At 27.5% G+C, this 10056-nt stretch overlaps 1 protein-coding gene across 1 annotated transcript in view; it reads left to right on the top strand.

Annotated features, from left to right (window-relative positions):
* LOC125824126 (uncharacterized) overlaps nt 1-9672 on the top strand; it is a 34296-nt gene extending 24624 nt beyond the window's left edge. The window contains exon 7 of the mRNA XM_049503486.1: nt 9663-9672. The gene's annotated coding sequence lies outside the window, so the exon portion shown is untranslated. The remainder of the gene's footprint in view (nt 1-9662) is intronic.
* The last annotated feature ends 384 nt before the right edge of the window (nt 9673-10056 follow it).

The raw sequence follows: 10056 nt of genomic DNA, 5'->3' as shown, positions 1-10056 counted from the left end.
TAAAATTGAAGGGTTAAGAGTAAATTAATATAGTAATAATAGTATTATTGTTATTTGTTACTGCTGAAGTTGCTTTCCAGAAGGCGTTTATTTGTCATATTAATTTGGTAGTTAGTGCTAATGTAACGACAATTATTTGGAGAAGATGTTTTGCATTTTTTTATATAAGGCCGAATACAGCCTTTTTCGATTTTTGATCACCTCCGTTATTTAATATTAGAGTCAAAATTTCCATCAAATAATTTAGTAATCATAAGAAATTTCAATAATAATTTTAGTTCAAGATATATTATACGAATGTTTTACACCTATATGACTATGTTCCGCCTTCTACCCTCTAATTATATGCGTTCAAGATATATTATGAGTGTTCGTACAAATACTTTACACCTATATGACTATGTCTTGCCTTCTATCCTCTAGTTATATGCTTAATTATGTATATGCTAGAAATTAGTAATGCTGACTTTATCAAAATGTGGTCCATTTGAGTCTTGTTGGGATTTTTATATTCTAATGTTTTCTGAATTTAGCTAACAATTAATTCATAATGTGTGTTAGCTTTGATTATACAATAATCGTATTGATAAGTTAGATTACTATATAAATAAATAAAACTTCGCACAACCGTACTCTTGTGAAATAATTAAATGAATGCCGAAGAACAAATCAAGTCCATTAATGACTCTCCTTTTAGTTTACATGTGTATAAATTTACTATGGGAAGTATCTAAATTATTCTTACCACTAGTAATATTTTATTAATTTTTTTTATTATCTTTAAAATAAAGCAATTTGCATGTTCTATAATACATAAAAATGAGATACTAGAATTAAAAAAGAATTATATTATATCCATCTATGTAAGTTAAAAGCTATTATCTACTTGGATAATATGAACGGAATGGCACGAGGAATCTGAGATGTTGAGAATTAAGATTGGCCGGTATGGGCAAACTAAGAAAGTGTACTGCTGCTAATACCTGCACTAGCCACTTCCAGGTGCATAGGAACGGTTATATTTTGATACGCGATATCTGATACTCATATTGATAGTAATATCTAATGAAATTGATCGGATTTAATTTATTTTAAAAAATAAATCATTCTAGCAAAGACGAATTAAATATATACAAAATAAAATATTTTCTAAAAACGGTGATATGAATATGTACCAAATAAAGGCTTGACTCGACAATATGTCCGGTACAAAATCACAATGGTTTGGGTCTCTAGCTAGGAGGGCAGGTAGGATATACACATTCTTATCCACATGACCTTTTGAGTAGATATATAAGATTTGAATTTAAAATCTCTGATTAAAAATAAAAGTGAGTATTTATCACTTTATTACAATTAAATGTGGAGCGAGGTAAGATCCAGAAAATGTTCAACTCCATTTAATTTAGAATTGAGATTAAACATCAAATGTCAGTATACCTATATAATAGCACCTCATTATAGTAGCCTGCCATGAAATCATGTCTAGACAAATGTCTTCGACAAGAAATTATATTATTTATGCATGATTAAATTTATATGTTATGATAGATGTTAAACTCTTTTTAATTTTTGTATGCACTTCTTCATATTTTAAATTTCTTAATTAAAAAATTAATTTTTTTAACTTTGCCGCTTATTTGAATTAATCAGCCCTTGTCGGTAGGATTTAGGAATGTGTTGTTTTGACTTTAATAGTAGTAGTGTAGTACCTTAATTAGTTCTTTTATTATGGACGTCTGTTTTGCCTATTGGCTTTGCTTAAGAGGACTAATAATACTATATAAAGGATGTCTTATTGACTAATTAATGTGTTTTATTAATTATCTGCAAAATAAACCCTTTTATTGCACTAATCCAAATGTTTTCCACACGTGGAAGTATTGACAATTCACTAATCACATAGTTAATTATTCCCAAAGAAAGAGAAACCAAAAGAGGCGCTGTTCTTACTCCATCGATTTTATTAATCGTGTGTTGTTACAAATACATAATCAAAATGTATATGTTTTTTTAAAGAAAGAAAACTAAAGCTTCACCAACTTAAATTATATACTTCTAAAATGATAATTAAATTTAGATATGAAGATTTCTCCATATAATAACAGTACTAAAGTTCAATATACTTCCTTCGTTCTAAAATATTTATCACAATTTTTTTAAAATTTCAAATGAGATGAACTCTGATCAGATGTATTATTTATTTTTATCATATTGAATCGTTTCTTGATTTTGAATTTATAAAGTTTGAACCGCATGAATTTTTTCTTGAGTTCCACTTGTTAATCTTTTGAATTCTAGTAGCATTATTTGATGGAGTTGTTTCGTGTTTTAATTGGGGGTATTTGGTTCAAAACTTTTTGTGTCAAAAGAGTGACTAAATATTAATAGTTGGTGTAAAAATAGCTACCTATTTCCTCCATTGAAACCTCATTGGTAGAGTTTGATTTTTCTATCCTAAATTAGATACAAGATTAAACCATAAATTGACCCCTTAAGGACCCCCTTAAAGTCTTAAACTATTTCTTAGTCAATCTTTTTTTTAAAAACTATCAATGAAACAATTACTAATTGTTATTGTTATCACTTTTAATATTGATGACTGTAAGATGACAATTACACTAATATACAATAACTTAATTTTTTATTGCACAGGCTTTGACTTCCAAAGGGCCACTATCATATATAGATTCAGGTCCCATGCACTTGAAATATTGAGATTTATTAGGTGATATTTACCTAATTGAAGCGATAATTACTTCTTAGATATTCTTGTTAATGAACTAAATCATTGGTAAACATTTATCAATATCAAATGGCTTTACCAAATCAATAAATGCATGTCATGTGTATAAATATATATACATAAATATTATTTAACTTTGATCAAGGCCGTCTTAATCTCTAGGCCACTAAGGTCATTGCTTGGGGCCCCATATATTTTGCAGGCCCCATTTAAAAAAAAACAATTACTCTTACTTATATATGTTATTTTAAAAAAATAATAAACTATATGTACTATGAGAGTTATGATTTCTACTAATAAAATTGCATATGAGATGAAAATAAACCTGAATTTCATAAGAAATAATTTGATGAAAATATGGATAGCAAAATCACAAAGTTCCTTGAAGAATCTTTTAGTTGTTTGCTTTATATATGTAGAGTAGATCAAATTATTTTTTCACTTCAAAATAGATTTGAACCAATTGAAACATATCAAAATATTTTTGATTTCTTATTTAGTGGTAAAATATTGAAATCACTAGATGATGAGAATTTTAAAAAATATTGTCTTAACCTTGAACTTTCTTTAAAATGTAATAGTTATTTTGATATTGATGATTTAGATTTATTTTTTGAACTAAAAGTGTTAAGGGAAACAATGCAAGTAGAAGATAATGATCTAATAAAAATACTCAATCAAATAAAAAAACTTGATTCTTTTTCAAATACATATATTGCTTATAGATTAATGTTAACAGTTTCTGTAACCGTTGCCTCAGCCGAAAGAAGTTTTTTCGAAATTAAAATTGATGAAATCTTCTTTAAGATCAACAATGTCTAAAGAGAGAATGAATGAATTAGCTTTATTACCATTTGAAAAAAAATTATTAAAACAAATTGATTATAAAATAGTACCTAATGACTTCGCATTTAAAATAGTTAGAGAAGTAGATTTTAAATAAAAGTATATATGATGAAAAAAAAAAATATTAGGGCTCCTCTCTTAAGTTTCGCTTTAGGCCCCCAATGTTGTTGAGTCCCTAACTTTAATTTGATTACATAATCTATATAGTTATTTCATTAAATCACTTAACTACGATAAGTTACGTTAATTTGGTATAAACATACCATGCAGATAAGTTTTTACCATAAATCATCTTCCTAGAAAATCCTCTCTATGAAACACATCTCAACTTTGCTGAGAAATTTTTGTCAGCAATGTGCGTATATTACATTTTTATTTAAAGTCAATTATTTGTTTAATATTTATAGCTTACAAGTGAAAAATGATAATTAAATCGTTTATTCTAAGTAAATTACTCCGATTATTCAATCATTTGATAACTAAAATCATTCTTAATAAATATCACGATTGCTAGATTAAATATATCCCCTTGCCTACATTCATATTTGAATATATATATAGTTATTCGAACAGAGAATTGTAAAGCATAAAATGATTAGAAAAAAGTATGTATGGACCATATTATATGCTGGTGCAAATACTTTCACTTGTGTGGTCTATATCACTTTATCATATGACCAATATTATGAAACGATTGAGAATGTCTCCATTATATAATAAATAAATATATATAAAGTCATGATGAATCACATATATTGTTTGAAGAACCCATTACAAAAAGACGTCAGTTTTAAATTTGGTGGCAACAAAAAAAGACAAGTTTTTCAATCCAACAAAATATGTACAGATCTGAATCCGATTCCCTAATATATAAAATCTGGTCCTAACCCAAACAAAGTTGCTTCAATATATACTATTAGCTCCACTGATTCATATTTAACCTAGGATTTATTAAGGTGAAAGCTTTTCACCGTGAATTTGTCCTCGATACTTCTGATATTTAAAAAAGAAGGATCTCAATCATTATATTATATTCCTCGATGGTTACCTTTATCTAACCTAACTTTCATAAAATAGGGGATCCCGTACTATTTCTTTTTGAAAGAAAAATATATCACATTTAATTAGTCGGTGATTTTGGTACTTGATGCATCTGTAAAGTATCCAATAATGGAAGAATTGACATGGAACAGGGTGCACACTGCCCCTCGATCGCTTTAAGAAAATGACTTGTTAATCTAACTATTTTAGTAATTTTAGAGAAATTTATAACAATTTTCCCTAATTTGGAATACTGTAACATATTTTATGTACATCGACTGTGTAGAGCTAAATTCACAATTATCTCATCAAACTATTTTAGTAATTTTAGAGAAATTTATAACAATTTTCCCTAATTTGGAATACTGTAACATATTTTATGTACATCGACTGTGTAGAGCTAAATTCACAATTATCTCATCAAAAGACTATTACATGTAACACTGCGAGAAGTTTTTTTTTTTAAGTACTAATAAATACCTTGAAAAAAATGGTAGTAACTGTTTTTACTTATTATTAATTTTTTATTTGATTATATTATTTAACTATGATAAAATTATAGTATTAATTTGATATTTAGGATATTTACATTGTGCATGATTTTGTGACGGAGGCATGACCAATCAACAACTGCAAAAGGACATGGACGCCGTCCATTTATTCTGATCTATATGAAAGCATATTATATATGCAATTTCTTAATTTCTTTTCGACAATAATGTCAGTTTCAATATATATTGGTGACCTAAACATTTTATTTTGACTTTCCAACTCTCATTTAAAATTTAAAACATTAATGAAGTAGTATTATTCATCATATATGCAAATTCTTGTAACGTTGGCCAAACAAATGTTGAAAATATTAGTGTACTACTACCCTTATGTGGTCCAAAATTTGTACTACTACTCAACATCAGTGGTCGAATCATAATTTTTATTTTAAATAGTTCAAATTATGAGTAGGTAAACACATGAAAAAAGATAAAAAGAAAAAATCAATATCTATTATATATACATTTAAAATAATTTTAATCATATATAAATAATATAATTTTCCATTATGTGAACTCTACGTCAGCTCATCGTGGTTGTTCAAATTAGTATGGGACAAAGAACTACTCAGTGTACGTGTTACGCATGCAAAGTCTAGAATTTGTGGAAAAGAGTTCAATTTTAAGTGAAAACGATTCCTAAATATCTAACAATGATAAATCAGAATTCAATTGAATTGAAATTTGAAATGGACAGAAAAAAAGAGAATGATGCAAAATGCAGCAACTACGTGTTGATCAGAGGTAGAGTCGGATTAATTATGAAATATCATGTCGATCGCTCTTTTTCAACATTAAATTCTTCCCAACTTATTTTTATAAGAAATTCATAAGACTGATTAATCATCTAATATTGAAACCTCATTTTGGTCAACATAATGCTGAAATCGAAAAACAAAATATTGTACTATCGAACGTTTATTGTATAAATCGATCTTTTATTTAGTAATTTCTCTAGATTTATATATTTTATAAAGAAAATGTTCTAAAGATTGTTATTTATTAGAATTGCATTCATCCGAATGTGCTACACTCTCAATTTTGAATCTTTCAACTCTTAACACATGATTTTTCTATAGAAAGGAAGAAGGGAAAGAATTCAATTTTAGTTGAAAACGAGTTACTCCATAAATATCTAATGATGAATAGGGAACTTTGAAATAGACTGAAAAAAGGCAACGATGCAAACCTTACATTTGTTACTATTATTTTTACATAAATATGGAGCAGCTACGTGGCATGGTTTGACTGTTATACCATCAATGTTTTAATTAATACTAGCATTTTTCTTAGTTTCAATTTATTTGACATCATTAACTTGGTATAAACTATAAAGTTTGAGTAAAAAAAGGAACTTACAAAATTTGTTATCTAAAACCTTCTTTGATCTTCGTGTGACATAGATATATAGTAGAAGAATTTTAAAATTAAATTATTGGTAATTATGAAAAATGACATTTTGGTTGCACCAAATTAAAAAGAAAAATGTGCAAGTAAATTGAAAGATAAAGGATATTGTATAATTGGGACCAAGTTAAACATTCGTATGAATGTGAATCCTACTTAAGAACAAAATACAAAATAAAATTATTTATATTAATAATATTTGTTTTTAGAACGACTAAAGAGAAAGATATTACATAAATTTAAAGGAAAAAAGTGAAATACATCAACAACTTATTAACATTAATTTATATAATTAAATAAAATATATATTTTAAGTGATGAACTTATTTAGGGTTAACGAATAAAAAAGAGGTGAAGAAATATCATGTGAATTGTGAGGCAGAGACGGCAACGGAAAGTAACCAACTTTTCAGCATTTGACAATTGCCCATAAAAGCAATATCACGTGCTGTCAAAGCCAAGCAGCCGCTTCTCTCTTGACGCGTGTCTTCCATTTCACCTTCCCCTTCTCCATTATTATTACCACTTTCCTCTATATTCATAAATTCAATTATTGTCTAAAGCGCGGTACAGATTTAGTCGGAGTTTTAATATAGGCATTAGGTGGAAAATTTGGAAAAAAATTTTGGCAACGCGGTATTATTTTTCCTGTTTCAATTTATAGAAAAAAAACTATTTAACTTGAGCATATTTATGTGACATGAATGAGTCATTAAAAGAAAGATTAAAAAAAACTGAAGTTAAACTATTTAATTAGAGCCAAATTTAGGAGGATAGAAAGGTATTCACTTAAATCCTTTCAATAAAAAAAATAATATAATATACATAAAATATCTTTATATATAAGAATTAAAATTGCCTCAATGATTTAGAGTTTTAAAATACATGCTGAGATTCTAAGTTTAAAACCCCATTTTTTTATTGATTAATAAAAAAATCTTATAAATTAAAATGAATGATGTATTTTTCAAGTTCTAACTTTTATACACATATATATATTATTAGAAAGTTTACAATATCAAAGCTACATACAAAAATATAATAAAAAAATATTCTCAATAAATTAGATTAATGACCTTAAAATGTTGCTACAAGTTATAATGTATGTGAATAATCTTGCAATCAGATAATTAATTAGATCATGTTTTTTTAAAATAGAAAAAAATCAAGGTCGTGTTTTGTTTAGTATGCTTTCGTCATGCTGGTGTCTTGGCCACGTGGAAGGTGTACGTGGAAGGAGCAGGGAAGTTGGTCGGCGGGGGGCCCACATATGATTTGTTAGGTGGGCCCTGGTGAGTTTGCCGCTATCAAATTAAAGATTCGAGGGAGGGACACTGCAAGATTTCTGGAGAGGGAAAAAATAAATAAATAGAAAATGGTAGTACCCTATCTTTGATGTCAGATTTCAGATTTTTTGTAAGTTGATTGATGTTGATTATAAAAAAGTTTTTTTGTCTTCCTCCGGAAAAACTTTTACAAGCCTTATGAAAATTGCTATTGTCTTCCTTCGAAAAGACTTTTATAAGCCTAAAAAAATATATATTTTGTATGGACTTAGTAGTAAAATCTCATTTGTTGAGTCATTGCTCATTGGACATTTGAAACTTATTATTTTCATTTGTTAAAATTCATGTCATATAGAATCCATTAAAATCTTTGTTAAGAATCTCTTCATTTCCCAGAAAGAATGTTTAAATCCCTATTTTGTTGTATAATCACAATTGATTGTTTGGCAATTAAATTGAACTCAGAGCCAAACTCAAGATTTGAAGACAAGGGGACACCATTATTTTTAAAGGAAATATTATTTCCATCTAATAATAGTTGTCCACCATACTATTTTGAGATGTCCAATGATATTTGTCCATCTTATGAAGTTAATAGATAATTTACACTTAGTTTCTAATTTATTCTTGTTATTAATTGTTTTTCCTATTACATTTTTCAATACATTGTATTTATTATATTCAAAGGATAATATTGTAAATTTACCCTTCTATTTATAGTTTCTTAAGAAGTTTGCAAAGTCAATAATGAACAAATATTGTTGGACAGAGGGAGTAAAATTTTAAACATAGCCCTTCGTCTGAGCTCAAACTTGCAGTGTTGCGAGATAAAATGATGATTTTAACCGGTGCATTCAAATGAACTTTAATTACGAGAGTGCACAATTAGTATATATATATATATATATATATACTAATTTTTTAAAAAAATTATTAGATTAACGTACACTCTTACATGACATCATGCATGTGGGTCCGCCTCTTATTGAACTACTGGATACTCGATGTTGTTTTTGATATTATAACTCATATTTTAGAGAGAAGGTGCATATAAATATAATAACTCTATAATAAATGGCTACAGATAACATAACAATCAAACTATTATCTAAAAGAAGCAAAAACAAAACTTATATTGGTTCTTTCCCATTCTTGGGTGAGCCTATTTATTGATGATAGCAATTTGGATAAAGATGGCAAGAAAATGGGAAAAAAAAATATTTTTTCTATTTTCCATTTTCTCATGTATGTGGCGTTTGGGGAATTCTTCAGGAATTGACGTTTTTTGTTTATAATTCCTTTTTTTTACATAAGTTTGTTAGAAAAGAAAAGGGTGTTTCAGTAATTATCATTTTACTTTGTTTGCTCCATGTAGGGGTGTTTAATGATTGTTGAGTAAAATTTGGATGAGTTAAACTTTCATCAAATTGATAAATGAGGAGCTTACATCTTGGGAAAAGAGTCTGAAATATATTTGAACTTTGATCGAAATTACAGTAACGATACCAAATTTTGGAAAAGACCTTTTACCCCCTACACTATTTAATAGTGTATTTTAAATGTATATATATGCTCACGTGGACATCATAAATATTGCATAATTATAAATAATAAATTATCCACGTAGGCACATATATACCTTTTAAATACACTATTAAATAGTGCAGAGGTAAAGGGTCCTTCATAAAGTTCGTATCGTAACAACAATTTCGATCAGACCCTTTTCCCTTACATCTTTAAGTTGAAATAATTTTGGTCAAGCTTTTTTGGCTTGTTTTCTTACAGTAATTTGTTACATCTCCTTTTGATAAAAATAGTACTCCATCTGTCACAATTTACCTGACGTACTTTCATTTTTAGTCAATTAGAAAACAAATGAAATATTTTTATATTTAGTACAATTTAACTTTAAAAATGTTCATTTATCTATGAAGTAATTTCTAGGCTCTAGCCACACAAATATGAAATATTTATCACTCATTTTAGACCACAAAATTCAAAAGTCTTTCTTACTTTCTTAATCTTCATTCCGCCAAATAAACTAACTCATATAAATTAGAATAGAGAGAGTAACAAGTTACAATCGCTTGAAAAAACTTGTAAATAATTGAACAAGTATAATAAATCAGCGTCGCGGTATTTTTTTGGTAAAACTTCTTAAATTAAGATAACATCCTGC

The sequence above is a fragment of the Solanum verrucosum genome, unplaced genomic scaffold, assembly GCF_900185275.1.
Source record: "Solanum verrucosum unplaced genomic scaffold, falcon-dt-bn FXZP01000088.1, whole genome shotgun sequence".
Classification (NCBI taxonomy): domain Eukaryota; kingdom Viridiplantae; phylum Streptophyta; class Magnoliopsida; order Solanales; family Solanaceae; genus Solanum; species Solanum verrucosum.
This window is presented reverse-complemented; position numbering and strand designations above follow the sequence as displayed.